Here is an 18,548-nt window from a genome sequence, read left to right as displayed (position 1 = left end):
GACACGCGGAGAGTAGAGAAGGATAAGAATGAATGCCTTGACTCGCAAGAACAAGGGAATAGAGAGGGAAGGAAAGGGATCGTTGCTGGACCAAGCAACAGTCTCGAGCGGAAAGCTTCGCTAAACGCGGACGCGGCGAATATGCAACAGCGGTGACTTAATCCGTAGACTACCACGGGTTAAGCCAGTCCCGGATACACAATGCTGGCCACCCGGTTTCCGCTCTAGTTAGTGCGTAGAGCCCGTAAACAGAATGACAACATGAGCTCTAGACGCTGCAACCGAGTTCCTACTTGTTAGCCGTACAACGAGCACGAAAAAGATTTCACCGCGGCACGACTCCCCTCTAAAGTGGCTCCGCTGATTTGCTCGCCTTCTTCAACCAACCACTTTGTGAGAATGAAAATAACGTTTATCTCTGATGGTTCACGGGATGAGCGGATGGGAAAAATTTTCCAACAATTCTGAAATAATCGAACTCGGTTGATTTTGCTTTTGCTTTTATTTTCAGGCGCTCTTTTTTATCAGAAAACCGATGAGTTTTAGATATTTCATTCAATTCTGTTTTCCTAAAGGAACTCGGTTTTATTTCAGAATGTAGATTATCCTTAGGACAGGGTAACACAGGTATTTTCGGCGTCCGATCATAAGCTGTTAAACTCGGTAGGTGCATGGCCGGCGCGTCTACCGAGGATAAATCACCAGAGGTTTACGCTGCAGTTTATTGACGGCATAGTGCTCGATGGCTTCTGAATTTTACATCGTGTTCCCTAATGCGTTCCCTTGATAGAGGTCTCGTTGTTTGCAGCCGCGCGTGTCAGCGGAGAAATTTTGACGCCAAATTCCAAAAAACGTATTATTTTAAAATCCGCAAAATTACATTGGACTTTTTTTCTATCCAAATTCGATAAATGAAAGTATTTTTCTTAAATTAATAGAAGGTTATAAATTGAATGCATATTTTTCACGGATTACGACACAGTCCTATACATTTTCTCGTTTCACAGCGTTTGTGAAAAGTGAAAAAAAAAAAAAAAAAAATAGAGAGGAAGATTCGTCGTAACCATGGCATCGGAGTTGCATAAATAACGCTGATTGTTCTCGGCGCCGAAATTTTCGCTGGGAAATCAATAATCGAATAATACCTGCAAACCGGGGAAATTAGTTCTCCCGAAATTTCATGTAATCTCGAGGGCTTGAGTTCTAATATGTAAATCCTCTGACATAACGGCCAGTTCGTTTTAGCGTGTTCCGATTACCGCCCTTGCAGCCGGATTTCGCGGGAGAACGTTTCCGTATTAACCATTCACGCGACATTAGTACGAATTATCCTTTTTCCCTTGCTTATCAACTGACCGGGAATAAATCGGCCTGCTGGTCTGTATTAACTCAACTTGCCGCTTAATAAAAGTCACGAGAGATTATAGCTGGCAATCTGTACGTGGGATCGTTAATGGATTGCGCAATTAATTCTTTTCGTTCCTTTCTGTTGGGCAAAGAACACGGGTGATTACAAAAGTAGATATATTTTTGCAGACGATCGTCACGCGATGCGGTTTTCCGTTCTCATTGCACGCATTTCCTTACATGGCTGACCGCAAACCATCCACATCTACTGTGAGTGTACTTATGTACGTTACCTTGACGTGGAATTCTTTTATCGTGTACGGGGAATGTGTTATCACTGCTACTGCATGTTACAATCATAATTGTTAATGATATTGTTGCGGTATGTTGAAGTTACGGTAGACTCTCGTGACTAAAAATTATAAACAGCTCTATTTCGTAAGGTAACTTTTCTTGTTTTACACTTATTTAATTACTGTGTCAAATATTGGCGATTTCTTGAAGGCTCTCAGGCAGAAACATACCGAGTCATCGCGTGTTCGAATATCAGTTCGGAATATCTTCGAAGTCGGCCTATTTGGCAATGTATCTCGCTGGCGTTCCCGAGAAGACCTCTTTTCCGTTTTCCGTTCGCGGCACAAGAGATCGCTAGTCGTCGAGAGAAAATGCGCTTTCCTGTCGAGTTTTTACATTTGAATGAAGCCAAAAGGAGAGAAGAGGAGAAAGAAGGGATCCCGGCCGTGTTTCGAATTCGTTGGCGCGAACTACCGTCAACGCGTTCCTTCCTTCTTTCGCCCCCTTTTTCTCCCAATTTTCACCCCCGAGAGACCGCCGCAGTAGTCGTTGATTTATTTATTTCCTCGTGTTTCGCGTCGTCGTCTCGCCTCGTTCTTCTTCTTCATCGCCGTCTCGTTGTTGTTTCCCTTCACCCATTTCGTTCGATTTCCTCCGTTCCGACGTCTTTGTCGTCGTTTGACGACATTCGAGGCTTCCTGACTTTGACGTCGCCCAGGAGCCGCCGATTTCCGGCAATTCACATCGCCGGAGGACCAAGCTGAAGTGCAGTATTCAAAGGTTTGACTTGTTCCTTCCTCGGGAACAAGTCTTCCTTCTTTTCCAGTTTGCTCGCCGTAGTAGCTTCTCTACTTCTTCTGTATCTCCTTATCTTTTTCTCTTCTTTTCGACGGTCGATGGAGCGACGTCTGAAGTAACTTGTTCCATTATCGCCGCGCTAAGAGACTGTTAACAGATGAAAGACAAACTACGTTGAAGGGAACAAGACGAGTGTGCTCGTTTGATGGTCGTGGATCTAATTCAGTCGTCTCGAGACGGTCGCGATTTTTCTTCGCGCAAGGAATATTTGCGGATGCTTTTCGCGACGGGGCGTGCGTTACTTCTGTTCTATTTGGAATACTTTGCGAAGTGAACCCATTAATTTTCAAGTTTTTGAGAAACGAGCGCTAATTTGAAACAACACGCGAAATCGCACGCATTGATTTTCAATCCTTCGCGAAATTACATTAATTTCCAATCCTTCGTTAAGCCTCGGTAATTTTCAATTCGTTTCATACACGGATATACCGAGGAGAAATGAAACTATCGATCAGGAGAAATTCTGACGAGACGCAGGAAGAATTCCTCGGCTGGTAAGCGCTCTCTTCCCTCTCGTCTATCTCCCCTCCTCACTTTTGGGATTGAATTTTAACGTCGACAGAGTCGTCGATTTCCGGAAACGATCTTGGCAAAGAATCGTGCCAAGCTGCAGTCTCGGAGGGATCGATCGTTAGCTTTGATCTTATTGCTTTACGTTCTCTGCTCCCTTTTGTACCCTCGTTCCGACGGTTCCTCTTCTCGGCAGCCCTGTCAGAATTTTTACAACGATTCATACAAATTGACTCCCTCTTTCTTCCGGTTATCTTACACTTCTTTTCTTTCTGTCGAACAAATTTTAAATTACCATTAAACCTTAGTTGGTATCGTTGGACGATACCTTCTCTCGCCACCGATCGACCACATCGCGCTACAAAGAAAATAATAGCCGTCAGGATCGCGTTCGAAAGCGCATTAATCGCGGCTAAACACGACGCGTTACGTACGATCTTTCTTGCTTCGGCCCGGTGGGGGCGATTGGTGATTTAATAAGGCTATATTTTGTATTGATTCATAAATACATCTTGCGTGAACGCGAGAGCGCCCGGCCACCATTAAGCGATTGATCGCCGTGCAATTTGTAATCAATAAATCTGGAGAACGATCCCAGCCATGGCGCTGTACTTGGATGTTCGTGAAGAAAACCGGAATGAAAGATTTTTCTAGGAAAAGAGCATCATCTGCTCGTTATTTGCAATGATCGAAATAGAAGTCTGAACAAGTTGGTGTAATTTGAGGAATTCAAGTTAAATTTTACCTTCCCGTATTGGAATCGTTGGATCGTTTAATGTAAATTATTATCATTATTTTTTCTCATCACGTTCGACGTATTTCATTATATTCCAAATATCGTGCACACGAGAATTTTGCCGATGAAAGGTTCACGAGATCCTGTAGACACGCACGGCAATTTCGCAGGCTTGATTTTACGATGAATACTTTATCAGGGTGAGATGCAACTCTAGCTCGGAGCGGATAATTTATCGACGATAAAGAATGCAGATGAAAAACACACAAAACTTCGTGTTGTTCGCGTATTCTGTGTCAGAGTCACTCGACAACGGGATCTATCACCGTGAAACATACTTATTTTCTGTAATACGCTTGTTCACACACGGCTACGCCCGTGTCTCTTGTTTGCTCGGATAAGATTGTGCCTTCTGGTTCGCTGAAAACCTTGTTGAAATGTATTTTCTTGCATCTCTTGTTTTTTTTTCCCCTCCCGTGCAACGAGACGTTCGCCGCGACAAAATACATACACGTAATGAAAAATTCTCTCGCTCGCATTTTATTTTTACCGAGATTCGTTTGTGCAAGAACGACGTTGTTAACGATGTTGCTTCACTGGATGACGTATTTTAAGTTGAAAACGAACGTATCTTGAGAAACATGCTCAGCTGCAGATGTGGAACACGTCAAGCGCTGTAGAATACTAAAAATTCTCAATGTTAAAATCATTTCTAAAACCGTGTACGGTGTATCGATGGCATAAATTTGGTACTCGTTATCAGATAATACAAGCGGTCGAAACCAGGAACATTAATCGAGGGCATATAATTAAACGTTCGTGTAATCGTGCTCCGTAATGGCACGGTTTCGTATCAATTCAGATCTTCATCGAGTATCGGCGCATGTGGTTATTAATAAAATGTTTCAATCTAATCGATAATCCGTGGATGGGATGCGAGTAGCGCAAAGAGACCGTTGGAAATCGTCGTTTCACGAGTGAACACGTCGAAGGTATAGCTCGCTTTTCATAGATCGTACGGTAGATTTTAATATCAGCCGAGCGTTGCACGAAGAAATCCCATGGAATCGATGAAAAATCGTCTCGGTTATGGCAGACGGTTCCATACGTAGAGTCACGTGAACAACGGACACGAAGAGAGAAGACAGTGTTTGAGCGTTGTGCGCCAGTAACACAGCGTTCGCGTGTAGAAACCTATAAGGACGCGCGTGTACGCCGAGTAAACACACATCACTTCGGGGTCGACGTTCAGGGATCGTGCACGGAACGAGTCGTGAGCAGCCTAGAGCCGACACGACGCTGGAATTTCTCGACAAATAGGCGAATATGCACATAAATACATAACAAAGGCCCGTGACGGGTACCTCGAATCGCATAAGGACGCCGACGGACGAAAAGGAGACGACAACTAGGACGACGACAACGAAAGGGAAGAAGAATAAATGGTGGCGGAGGTGGAGAAGAAAGAGAGAACGGAACGGAAACCGGCCGTGATTCCTCGAGAACGAATGTCACGCGTGCTGTCAACCGCTTACACCAACTCGATATAACTCACTTTATTACCAGGTACGTTGCCTGGAAAATGAATTATTGAAAACGTGCCTCGAGACGCCGCGTTGGCGAGCAGAGAGCGTGCGTCTACGTAAGCCACTCGGCCGGCCATTAGTAGCACGTTAAGCAGTTTGATCGCTGGATATAGCCGCCCCGTGTACCGCCTATGGCTTGGAAATTAAGAGCGACAGGGCCTCGATCGAAATTAATCCGTAATCGTTGAAAGCAAGCCGGACATGAAATATGCCAAGCCTTTCGCGGCGCGTTACACGATAATAGCGCCGCGAATAATCTCACCGCCAATTAATTAAGCTGGTCGTCGAAATTCTATTTCATGATAAAGATCACCTTAAAGTGGTAAATAATTTTTAGTAGCAAAAGAGGTAATTGTTGGTCGGTTACGAAAGAAATTCCCAAACTTGACCCATTTTTAGACGTCTCAGTGCGGTGTAAGGGTAAGAGAGATAGAGAGGCTCATTATCGATTGTTCTAGGTTACAATCGGGGAACGTTGTTGAAGCCGCAGCCAAGATCGAGGAGAATGTCGTGGATTCAGCGCGGTATGACGATCACGCCTGTAATCAATTGTACGCATAGTCGCGGCCATCGGTTTGCCCTAGCATTTCGCAATATTCGCGTCTATCCCAGTGGATTCGTGTGTATCCGCTCGTACATGTGTCCTTGCTCAACTGTGTATGCGCAGCATGCGAAAAATTAATTCCGTACATGATTTGCATATACACCCTGTTAAGCAATACCCTGCACCTAACGAACGCGACCGAGCGAGCCTTTACGATGCGCGACTAGATTAAAAAGCAAATATAATTTTTCGCTGTTTATAAGGGACCGCCCTTTATTCGCTAGTTTACTAGCCGTTGCTTATGCGATCAACCTGTTTAAAATAACCCCTGTATTTAAATAATTATTTCGAATATCTTGGAAGAATATTTTACGATACTCGCAATGAGCTTTTAACTAGCAAGAGCAATATTTGTCTCTAGCCGGATGGGAGTATGAAACCGCGATTCACCGGACGTATTACGCACGATTATGATTATTTTCTTGAATGTATAGCTGGCAGTGGCCGGGCCATGTTATTAATACAGAGGAAAGCATGGACACCCTGCTGTGGTCCTCACGATACACCATGGGCAAGGCCCTGACCTCGGGGCCTCACCATCGCCAGGGTCTACCAGGCAATGGTTCATGGGTTCCTACATGCGGCATCACATACGGTGAGAGCCGCACGATTGTTTCTCATTCTTCCTTTTCTATTCGATTTCGTGGACTGCCTTTGCTATCAAAGCAAAACATCAGGGTCTATTTTTTTTCCCAAACGAAATATGAATTTCATAGAATTTACTTCGGGGGTCAGCACCGTGCGATTCTTCAAATCGAATCTATAGGCAATTAGAAGAAATGGTAAATTACATATTATCTATTATTCGAAGCGTAACATTGAAAACCCCCCGTTGTTATGGTTACGGTTGAAAAATCTTTGTTTGCACGAGGCTCGTACGTTTCGCGATACTAAGTGTTTGCAGGAGTAATTCTCGTTTTAAAGAGGCGACCGGATGTTTGTTATTTACCGGGCGGTCAGGTGCGAATGTAGATAATCGTAAATCGCGAGGGGAGCAGGGAGACACCGTTGTCTTATCGACGTTGGAAGGAGTCGTTCCAGGTCGAAAGAACGAAGGACACGCGTAAGAGGAAGGGTTGCTAGGGGTATGATGAAAATGATATAAGTTTACATAGAGGTAGGTATGTTAATGTACAGCATAAATAAGGAGAGGGCATTTGGTGCCTAATAGGACGCTAATTGTGATTATATACAACACAGCCAGCTCGGATGCAGCCTGAATTTTATATACCTATATAACATTTATTGCCAGCCGTCCGGACCGGTCGAGCACGGACCAGCAAAAATCCGCAACGCTTGGGAATTTATAGTAATGAAAGGATGGAGATTTATCGGGCGTTATTGCTTTACAAATGATCCGATATCCTGGCCCGCTCTGCTGGTACTCATAATGGTTAATTCGTGCAAGCAGGATCTTTCGAAGCTTCGCCATTACACGGATCGAGGATACGCGAGGAGAACGAGCTTTCTTCCATTCTCGAGCGCGCGTTTATTAATCGCGAACCGGTATATATAGTATATATTTCTTTTTCTTCCTCTTGGTCGTTCGAATTAATCTCGACGAGCCACCATTCCGTTGACGGGGAGAATCAGTAACATACGGAGAGAATGATTACTGAATACCCTTTTCGAAGTTGTTGAACTTGTAACTTCTGTATACGCGATGATGGTTCGCTATTTGCTTTCGGAGAACATTCGTACCTGGACGTTGATGAAACTTTCTTCCTCTGTAATTTGTAATCTGACGATGCTCGATCTACTTGCTACTTCGGTTGATGAATTGATTTAGATGTCGGATGGTGACGTATTCGATCCCATTAGCAATCATTAGATCCCGACCTGACCCAACTTCTTGGGTACATGCACACCCCTAGATTTCTGAAGTACGTACTAACTCGTATTCTATTTATCTTCCAAAAATGTAAGGTGTGTTTTAAACAAGATCGAAGGTATTTGGTGTTCGCCGAACGAGTGGACACGAATAAATTGAAATACGATTGGCGCGAATGCTGGTGGGATAGGGAGAGAAGAAAGGGAGAAAGGTGTACGACCAAATAACTCTCGGTGGGATAGAAAAAGGAGCGACGGGAACCGGAGTCGGCAGTTTATGCAGCCATTACCACAGGTGAACGCCGCAAGCAATACGTTGGGTTACGCTGATTTAAAAGCACTCTTAGATTCGGTCTACTCTCCTACCTTTCTTCTACTACGGTTACAAAAGATCTCTCTGTATTCTTCGCTGTTTCTTTTTCCCTTTGTTCTATATTGTTGAAATGAATCTTGTTCTTAGAACACATATCAACACTTGATATATATATAAACAATGTGCCTTTGACTATATTTTTTTGTGATCGCTATGAGCATTTCGTAGCTAAATCCGACAGCAACGTTTCATTAAGAAACAGGGGAGGAAAATGACAGAGGTACTCAATTATCCGTACAATTTCCATGGTTCCCTGGAGGTTACACGGACGATGCAATTTTTCTGAAATTTTTAAGGTAATCTGGAAATTAGTCGAAATAAATTGTCCAGACTTTTCCTTTGTTTTTCGTCCACGCTCGCGAAGCATTCGTTTTCACCGGGCGATATTTTCCACGAAGTAACGTTGATTTTTCGAACTCTCCGCTCTGATAAATTTGCCAAGCTAGTGGCGTACCATTGCGCAGATAAGCTTTATTACGTTTTTAAGGTGAATGCACCGTGCACAGGGAAGAATATCAATTTTTTCTTTCGATGCCGGTTTAAAAGGTCAACCAACCACTCGCATCGGCTCGCGCTATTTGTATTCGTGCCCGTTGCACTTGCATACAACACAAGGGAACATATTGGATCGACGGCCAGGCTGATGTCGTCCAATACTTGTTCTTTATTGGATGTAAGTGCAGCCAGCGTAAATAATCTTTTGTGCTCATTTTATTACTGCATCCGCCGGCGTATTTTTATGCCCTGTTATCTGGACCCATGGTTTCTAGCGATACGAAAGCGAATAGGTTCCGTGCACCACGCTGATATCGTTGATGCACGGTTATGGATTTAGGTTCGTCAACAAAAAAAAAAAAAAAAAGGCAAATTCGATGGCCGCTGGTTGGAAATGTAGGTACACATAGGAGAGAAAAAACGAATCAAAGGTTTTTATTGTACGATGTTACGCGTGTCGAATAAAATTACACAGTTGTTTAGTTACTCGTATTAAATCATCGATGTTGTTACAATTATTTCATCGAAAATATTGAGTACAGTTCGTTTATGAATTTTCAAAATCAATTTAACTCACCTGTTATCGCTGTTGAACGGAATCACAAATCTAGTACGATTAAATAAAACAGGAAATTTTAAATGACCTTACTATATAACCGCGATGGTCAAACTTTTAAGAATATTTAATACCCTCTGTACCTATATTTTTCTGCCAACTTCGCCAAACAACCGGTACAATTCGCTGTATTTCGCGTGGAAAAATGTTGCTCAGGTTGACGCGTATAATTAAACGTTCGCGTTAGTCTCTACGGTAGATTTCCATCATTATTCGTCCCGTGTAATTATACACTTTCCGCCATCGTTCACATAAACGGTCGATTCTTTTTCTTCCGGGTATGTCCCGGTCGTATGCTGATTTCCCCAGGATACCATTGTTCGGTTAAACGTGACGCTCCGACTCGCAACCGAATTTATGAACCTCTCGAACTTTTCATCCGCGATGTTCAGAAAAAAGAGAGACGACGGGAGAAAGAGAGGCGCCATTCAAAGGACCGTTGAATTAAATTCCCCTTCCCGTATAGAAATACTCTATTACCGGCGGAAAACGATGGCACGGAATTTCATATGACCCGTTCGCTTGACTGACTACCAATATCGGTACGTCTTCGACGTATGGATAAAACGCGAGGAAAACGAGATAAGGGGGATAAGCGTAAAACCGGGCGGGGGTAGATACGACGTCTCCGCCGTAACGCAACGGGATGAAACAAAATAAGTGGAAGGAAGAGCGATGGAAAGAAAAAAAGAAAAGGGAACGGTGACAAAGTAACCAGTTCCGACGATATTACTGGAATTTTCATATTAAATATTTTTTATTGAAATGAAAGGAGAAAAGGATTATCGTAAATATCATTGGCTAGAAGGAAGGGGAATTTCTTATCGCGGATACATTTATTTTTCCTGCGTAAGAACTACTTTGATGCACTTAATTAAGTCGTGACATTTTGGTCTGGCATTTTAGCAAAGGTCGCAAAGAATTTTAAATGATATCGGAACGGTTGTAGGTCGGAAAGAAACTTACGAATAGAAATTTTTCATTTAGTTAACGTTACGATCAACCTTCGCTGTTCTGGTCTAAGTAACTTATAAACTGTTAGCGTTCTCCAGACATTTTCAGCAGTGGCGCAAATAAGTCGGGGAGCAGGGAAAAATAGAGTCATATTTTTGGGGGCAGCTGTGTCTGCACCATCTCCGCAGAGATTCTAATAAGAGCCGCATAAAACTCAGAAATTAATGTCTTCCACCTATCTCTTTCTCTTTTCCTCCAACACACTGTTTGTAACGTTTCATCGTGCCACAGGGCACGCAGAAGTTCTTGCCACCTTTTTCACGCCGTACCCTTTTTTCTTTACCCTTTCGCACGAGAAACCGCCTGCGCTGACGTAATCGGACCCTCGTTGATCTATAACGAAGGAATATCACGCTTTAACTGCCTTCTCATAGTATTAAATTTGTTCCAGATGAATCGCGATTTTTTCGCTTTCGCGATACTTAAGGGTCTGACAGATTGCTCTATAAGATTATTCCTGGAGAAATATTATCACGAACCCTATTATTATTAATCTGTATATTAATGCGATAATGTAAATTCCTTGGATAGAGATTTATCGCAGCATTGAGAAACTATTGAGCAAACTTATTTGCATAAATTTTTATAGAGCAAGCAACGATCGATCAATGAAATTAATTTTCATATCCGTGATAAATCTAATTACAAAAACCTTGTGTTATATCTACATAAGATTAAGTGGACATGTGACAATGTAGATAACACGGTAGCTCGCGATATAAGTTTAGGAAAAATAGTTGAAAACAGAGAACCGTAGGTTCCTCTGTACAAAGAATAATGTCGTTTTAAAGGAATTCGTCGACACGACAGCTCGTGCTGTACATTCGTACACTTTCCTTCAATTTTTTGTCCGATTTACATTCGCAGTCTTTCATGTTTCATACATATTCAACGGGCACACACGGCTGCGGGTATAAAATCTATTTCAGAAATCGTTACACACCGTTCACATTGCATTTTCGCGTATAATTACATAAGCCAGCTGCCATAATGATAAAGGAGATTGCATTATCGCTGGACTCCAGGCCAACATTTCCATCGATCAAATTCCTTCCGGCCCGTAAGCGAGGTTATTTAACGGGAAAATGTAATAAATTGTAGAAGCTGTCTCCCTTCCTCCTCTTTTGCCTCGTAACGACACTCGGGCATCCAGTAAAGCGTTCGTTCGCGATGCTTTCTCGCGGAAACCAGAAGAATCAAGCGAAGAGCGAAAAAAAAAAGGGAGGGTGGATGACATATTTTTCCGGTCGGATGGGAAATCGGAAAACTAATTTATGCGATCGACGAAGCCGGGCTTCTCGTGCCGCATAATGCTTGCTGCTCGAGTATAAACAGTCTCCTGCTGCCGTGAAGTATGATTTAACTATTGCTGTCAACGTGTCATGCATCGTTTGTCACGTTGATTAATTTACCTTTGCTCCGATATACCTTTCATTGATTTTCTTGCTCGCTTTCTACCCGATATACTTTCGATAATTAATCATTTCCTCTCCTACGGGTGACTATTGTCGGCTACCTTCTGATTCGACGGTTAAATCTCTTCGAGGAAAACAGTTTCGTAGGATGTTTCGAGGAAGCGAATGAATATTTTCTAGCAACGTAATTGAATTTCGGTCTCGATTACGTTGGCCGACTTCCCGCCAACGAATGGTAGGTGGAACGATTAGCATTAACAGAAAGCCGGGAAAGTTTTCATCGTTGTTAGTCGTTAGTTGGCGACAGTTGGGGAACAACGATGCCATCGTATCGTGGAATCGAAGATAGCGGAGATGGGTCAGCAGCCAGTCTAACTCCGCATACAAAGGGACACCGCGTCCAGGTCGAAGTTACCAAACAACAGAGAATATTCTGTGCTTAGCATCCAGCGAAGTGAAACAAACTTATAATTAGTTATGGGAGCTTGTACCGAGATTGATGCTTGCATTCGCAGCTGCGAGTTGCGCGAACCACGTAATATTCCGTACTTGCCAAGTTTACTGCAGAAATTCTTGCATCCCTTGCCCTTCGTGGAGGATCCTCGATGATTTCGCAAAAAAAATCAATCTCTTCATCTTCCTGTATGATTTCGAATAAATAACAATTTGGTAGTATTTTTGAAAGGGGTTGAAAGATACTCGCGTAGAATCCAGGAGGGTGTGTGTAAGTCAAGTCGATAGGGTGAAGGGAAAGGGATACTCACGGAGGTCCATAAAAAAGCATACGAGCGGGATCGTATGCATTTTTAAGGGCACTAACCCTGTCGATGGTTCTTACCGAGACTTACCGCTGAGACTTGGCTTTTTATAGGCAGTCCCTTGCATCCTGGAAAGGGCGCATGATTCGACAAGAGTTAGGTCAGTGGGTCGTGTTACAAGGGAATCCGTAGAGATCAGGGAACGTGGCTTCGACATTTGCGAATAACCTGGCGCGATCAATTGATCGCCTCGTTCCATTGTTATATCCTTTTTTTTTTATTGGAATATAAAACAGAAATAATTCAATGTTTTTACGTGCGGCCACCAAGCGGAGTTGTTCGCGTGACGCGAGCTCGAAGCGTTTTTGCGAATCACCTCATCGAATATTCGCTATGAATTTATGATCCCGGCGATTAAATTTGCTTCTTTAATACGTCCTGCCTATTCATTCGCAATATTCCTCTATAACTGGCAGTACGCAAAAGGTACAGTGTAGCGCAAAAATATTATCGCGAGTGTACATTCGCGTTCAACGGGTGCTTTAATGAACATTAAAATTCGACGAGCAAACATCGTCATATAATTGCATCCTGTTGCTTAGCTAATGAAAGCAGAAATCATGATGTCTTGCTAATTAGATTGATCGGTTCGATAACTTTATCGATTTGGATTTTGCATAACAACGATAGAGGGAGATAGAGAAAATCTTTCTTCATTCTCTGCAAGTTGAACAGAGATTACTTTGATAACCACTTTGGTGATTGCTCGGGTATTCAACGCGGAGCCAGCGAATTATTAATTAAAAGAGCTTCCGGTACAAGTTACCCGGGATCCTTTAAGTAATTTCGTAATTCGACCGTGGCGCAAAACGAGGAGGGAGTTAGATGGTTTTAATATCGTAGCCGAATAGAAATTTCGCTGTTTCCAACTCGGCTACCTGTGACGACCACGCGTTATCTGATCAACGCGACGAGGATTTTCTTTTTAATAATCATCAGATAAAAACTGGCGTGATTCTTTCGATCGCCCTCTTCTACTAGGAAAATCGATGACTAATTATCAAACTAAGAAGATTAACGATTAAATCCAGCGCGATACGATGGAACTTCATTAATTACGTTCACGTGCTCGTTAATTCTGAACGTCGATCTCGTCGAAAACGTAGCCTAGATTCAACGTTTCTAATTTCGTGTCCAATTAACGCGTTGCTTTCATCAGAACCGTATCTTATAAAATGAAAACGAGCCATACAATTTTCCACTTAACGTAAAAATAGAGGAAGAAAAAAACTGTAGACCGACCTTGACAATTTCTAACACGAGCAACCGTTCCATTTGTCGAGCTTTCCCTGTTTCTTTTTTCCTCATTCGAACCGCGGTAGGCGAACGAGCTGTTAGGAGGTCATGGCCCCTTGACCTAATTAGGCATTTTCCCTGAGGGTGTAGCACGGTTCAAGGATATTGCGCGGATGTGTGCCCCGAGCTTTTCTTTACTTCGATGACAAGATTCGTGGTGCTGGCTAAATATAACGTTTTATTGCCTGGTGACTAAAAGCACTACTTTGCTCGATACTGTACATGTACCGTAAGGGATTTTGAACTTGTTAATTTTGACTATGTAATCGGGCTCGTAAATTGTTATTCACACTACTCGGTTCGAATCGATGGCGGAGCGTGTCATAATTACGATTCGGCACGAGCTCCATTAGCTGTGTATTATTTTTGCAGAACGAAACGATGGATGGAGCGGACGCGGTGATGGCGTTAACGGAACGAGCTAGCACGGGCTTTACGTAGTAATTTAACGATTTAAATAACGTTGCCCTGTGCCGAGAGGCCGACGAGTCTGAATTAAAATTTATCGTTCGTTCCCCGAGTCGCGGCGTTATAAATCTGAGCTTGATCTGCTCTTAAGCTGTCGAATCGTTTGATGAATCACACGGCGATCCAGCCGTTCCGTTTAAATAACGTTCGAATCAAGACTGTGTCCCTCGTTCCTTTCATCTTCTTTCTTTTTCCTATTTTCTATTTTCTTTACCATCTGTCTCACTTTTTATAGATCTGTAGCACCGTTGTTCGACATCAATTGATTCGCGATTTACAAACGAGGCGGATAGAAATAAACGTCGGAAATATGAAACCATTTTCTTTCATTTCAAGAAAATTGATTTTATGTGAAAGTCTAGGTGGTACCTTTTTCATCGCCAATTACCGATAATCTAATTAGCTTTGGTAATCGCTAAATTTGATCGCACAAAGATTACATTTCAGCTTGCAAAACGATATATTAACGGGGGTTCATTGCAGTAAATCCACGACGATAACTCGACTTAACCTTAACGGCTGTTCCCGCGAAGTGGCATCGTTCTTCCTGTCCTTTCGATGCTCGTTTACGACCTCACCGCCATTTTATTCGTTGGAAAACACTCGGGACCGATAAAAAAGCCGTCGTAAATCGATGATCACTAATTTTCTTAGACGATATATTAAGCCGAATAAAAGAAATTTCTACGAACGTTCGACGTTCCATTACGAACTTCCGTTTCTTACACCTTGATTTCCATCGTTCTTTTTATCGATGTCGTTCGTTCCTCTTTAACTTCCTTTCATTTTGCTTCAGCGTACGACCATTGTCGTTACTGAGCTGGCTCGTTACAGCTCTCATCAAACGGAAGGTTCGAGTAGCATAATATCGTATTAATTACACATCGAACAGCTTGAATTAATTAAAATCTATCGTCTCTTCAATCGTTGGGAATTATAGTTCCCAGATTTCTTTTCCCTCTGTTAGCGTCTTTCAAACAGTAATTCGTTTAATTTTGGTCGATGGAAATAAAACGCGTGTATGTTAATTAAATAATACTAAATTACTTCTGTCTCAGTCAATAGTAGGGATCGTGTATTTTTGACGGGAAAGAAATTATCCAGATAGATATATTTAATTTCATAATCTTCGAAGATAATGTTTATTTTCATGTTTAGAATACACGAATGTCTTCTAATCGCAAAAAGGAAGCAGTTTAAATCTGGAGGCGTGGGCGGGTGACAGGGTATCACCGGTGTCAAACAATCAGCTGGTTTCGTGTACCAGGTCGAAGCGTGGGTTATCTCTATCCTTCGGTGTGTCTCTGGCCGAATCTTTATCCTACGGATCATCCTCGATCCCGTGGTTTTAGTACGCTGTAAAAGCTTCGCTTCCATGACATGCTTTATATCAGCGTCGCAATCGTATTTCAAACGCGGGGATAGGACTGCCATTCCCGTTGGCTGCTCGACGATGCAGCTCCTTGCGATTCTTCTCGTTTTTTTCACTCGCTGCTGATCCAGGTAAGAATACAACCATGATCGGTGAATACCCCGCAGCTGGTACTGAAATATATCAAAACGTTTAGTAGCGCGTGAAATACAAAGTTTATGAGAAACATTCGAGGTTGAGTTAGAAAATTTAATTGTTTTTAATAGAAAATTGCTGCGAATGTAATTTTACGTTTTCAAAATTTTCAATATTCTAGCTTCGCTAAGGATACTAAGGGAATAGTATTGCATGAGTAATTTTCGCGTTATCTCCGTTGTAAAACCTGGAATTCCACGCATGACTAATGTGTTACGAACCTTTCGGAGGAAAGAGCATCGACGCGTGCAGCAGCCACGTAATGCAATCATAAATTCTTCAGCAGTTCAGTAACGTGTATCCCACGTTCTATTACTAATGTGCACACTGAGAGAAGATTGGAAGCCGAGATTCCACGAAGGGAAAACTGGCCTTAAAACGATCATCCGAAATTCATGAATATCTCTATTCATTTTGAGAGATACTATGTAACATGATGTATGTTTATTCGGGAAGTACATCTACTGCGTTCCTTTGAAATGGGATTAATATTGTTTTAAGTTGTGTACTGTTTCTTCACACACCGGTGAAGTGTGCCAGCTAAGGGTTAATAAGAAATTAAGAATCTTTTTTTTAATAACATAATCCCCTCGATTATAATCAGGCAACAAGGTCTGTGCTTTTGTCTCTGATTCACAGCTACCGAGGTTTCGGTGACTGCTTAAAAAGCAATTTACCACCGTGAAATCCAACACTGACTTAACTCGGACCCTTTTTATGTCCGTTTCGTGGGTTTGTGAACGTTTGATGCTCGAGACGTGTCGTGCAGTTCGCATTCACGAACAGTGAATTTCTTGTCTTCCTCCCTCTCGTTCAGTCGTTTCTCTATACAAGAATCGGTCGTCCACGTCGCGTTTCAGGTTCATAATTCCTGAAAAGTTCATAACTTCCGAGAACTCAACGAAGGAAGGCGGTAAACGCCAGGGTGCAAACTTGGCGCCATTAATATAGGGTCGACGCTCGTTTATACGCGGCAGCGACGTATTAGTTCCCGCATAGAGATAATAACGCGAACCATGTCAGCCACGCGATAAAATGTCCGCCACAGTGTCATATTTTCGGCCGTGTCTCGCGAATTTCAACCATGTGCCACCGCGTGAAACAGATACGACACCACGCGTGTGTTTTATCTGTTTCCTGACGCCTCTGATTACTTTTTTCATCGAACCTTGAGATTCTTTATTAATATATAATTATTGTATGATTAATTATCAGAGGTTGATGAATTAACAAAACCGTAAGAATTGTTTTTACTAATTTAAAAACATTTGATTCTATTCGTAAGTAAATACACGTCTTGCATCTTTTTGCCACGTAGACGGCTGTCGTCGTGAAAGTCCTCCAATACCACTGAAATCCTCCCCGGGCGACGTAAAATCGGCGTCGCCGTAAATCCGATCAACCGGACGCAGGTGATCGCTAACTTATTTTACGATTGCCATAATAAAAGCGTCGGGAGACCGTCAGAGATGCTTGCTGAACGGTAGGCGTTCCGACGTTTCGAATCGCTTGTCTTTGCTTCGATGCTTCTTTTATCGTTTTGCTCGATGTTCGTCGATACTCGCGCGTAGGATTATACAAGTAAACGCGAGACGATATACGATGACAATCTTGACGGATGGGCGTAGGATTTTTTTTTTTCTGAAACGGCGAGTCAGATAATATTTAACAGATAAAATCACAGATAATATTAATATTACAGTAGTCTCTCGTTATATTGCCGCGGTGAGGGTAAACATTTTTTAAGCTTCCAAACTTTAATTAACTAATCATTTACAATTTTTACATTTTCGTAAATATCAGGTACCCGCACATCCCTACTGCACGCAATTCTTCACCCTTTGCTTACGAAAATCGAACGTTAACTCGAGTACCGCAGCTTCTCGATTTTCCCGATTGCTAGGGGCATTGATTTATCGTGGCAATCTTGGTAAAGCGAAACGTGGTTTCCAGTGCTCGCGAAGTAAACCGGCATTTCGCAGTCGCGAGATCAGTAACGAAGAATAATTGAAACGGCAGTAGGTGCGACCGAAGCATTGGAAGCACAGAGAGCGTGTCTCTCTGCGAAATCCCTGACGGTATATTTCGCTTCCTAACGATTTTTCGATATCTCTAAGCGTTTTTATTCGTCCGAACGATGCAGCGAGGATAACGCATAGATATCCAGTGAATTTTATTTCTCTCGAACGATACTATCCGCCGAACAGAAATTTATGAAAACATTTATGAAGTCGTTGTCTGAGTCGAGCGAACGGTAAGCGAAGCATGAAAACAAAACAAAACAAAACAAGGCGAGATATATTCGTGACAACAACACGGCTTAACGTCCTAATCCTTCGATACGAAAGGACGGCTCTTCAGTTGCCTCGCACAAGGCCAACCGTGAACATGTGTTTCGTTGACGAGATTGTTTTCGTCGGCTATTCGTTTCACGACGCGATCCGTTCGTTTTCTGCCTGTGTCTCGTTGTTTGTTTCAACGCGTTTGTTATCGCGGGTGGTTCTCGTCGAGTTTTGTTTCTCGAACCGTTACGACGACGTGCGTCGCGTAAAACTTGATCGTTCGCCGCCGTGGAATACGCTTCTCTCTTTTACGCGAGGATAAAGTGTCCTGGTTTATTCCTGTTGACCGGTCAGCGGCATCCATCTTGTTTTGTTCGGCGGCGAGAAGATTCGCAAGTGAAGCCTGTTTTTGCCCGATTTGATATGGAACGACCCAACG

General features: G+C 42.7%; 1 long non-coding RNA gene across 1 annotated transcript in view; it reads left to right on the top strand.

Moving 5' to 3' along the window:
• Window positions 1-18,548, top strand: part of LOC117600600 (uncharacterized) — a 115,389-nt gene that overhangs the window by 11,849 nt on the left and 84,992 nt on the right. The window contains exon 1 of the long non-coding RNA XR_004580491.2: window positions 1-18,548. This exon is cut by the window's left edge and continues 11,849 nt beyond it. This is a non-coding gene — a long non-coding RNA (uncharacterized LOC117600600).

This window comes from Osmia lignaria, chromosome 16, assembly GCF_051020975.1.
Source record: "Osmia lignaria lignaria isolate PbOS001 chromosome 16, iyOsmLign1, whole genome shotgun sequence".
NCBI classification, from domain to species: domain Eukaryota; kingdom Metazoa; phylum Arthropoda; class Insecta; order Hymenoptera; family Megachilidae; genus Osmia; species Osmia lignaria.
The sequence above is the reverse complement of the archived record's forward strand: the minus strand, read 5'-3'. Positions and strand labels throughout refer to the sequence as shown.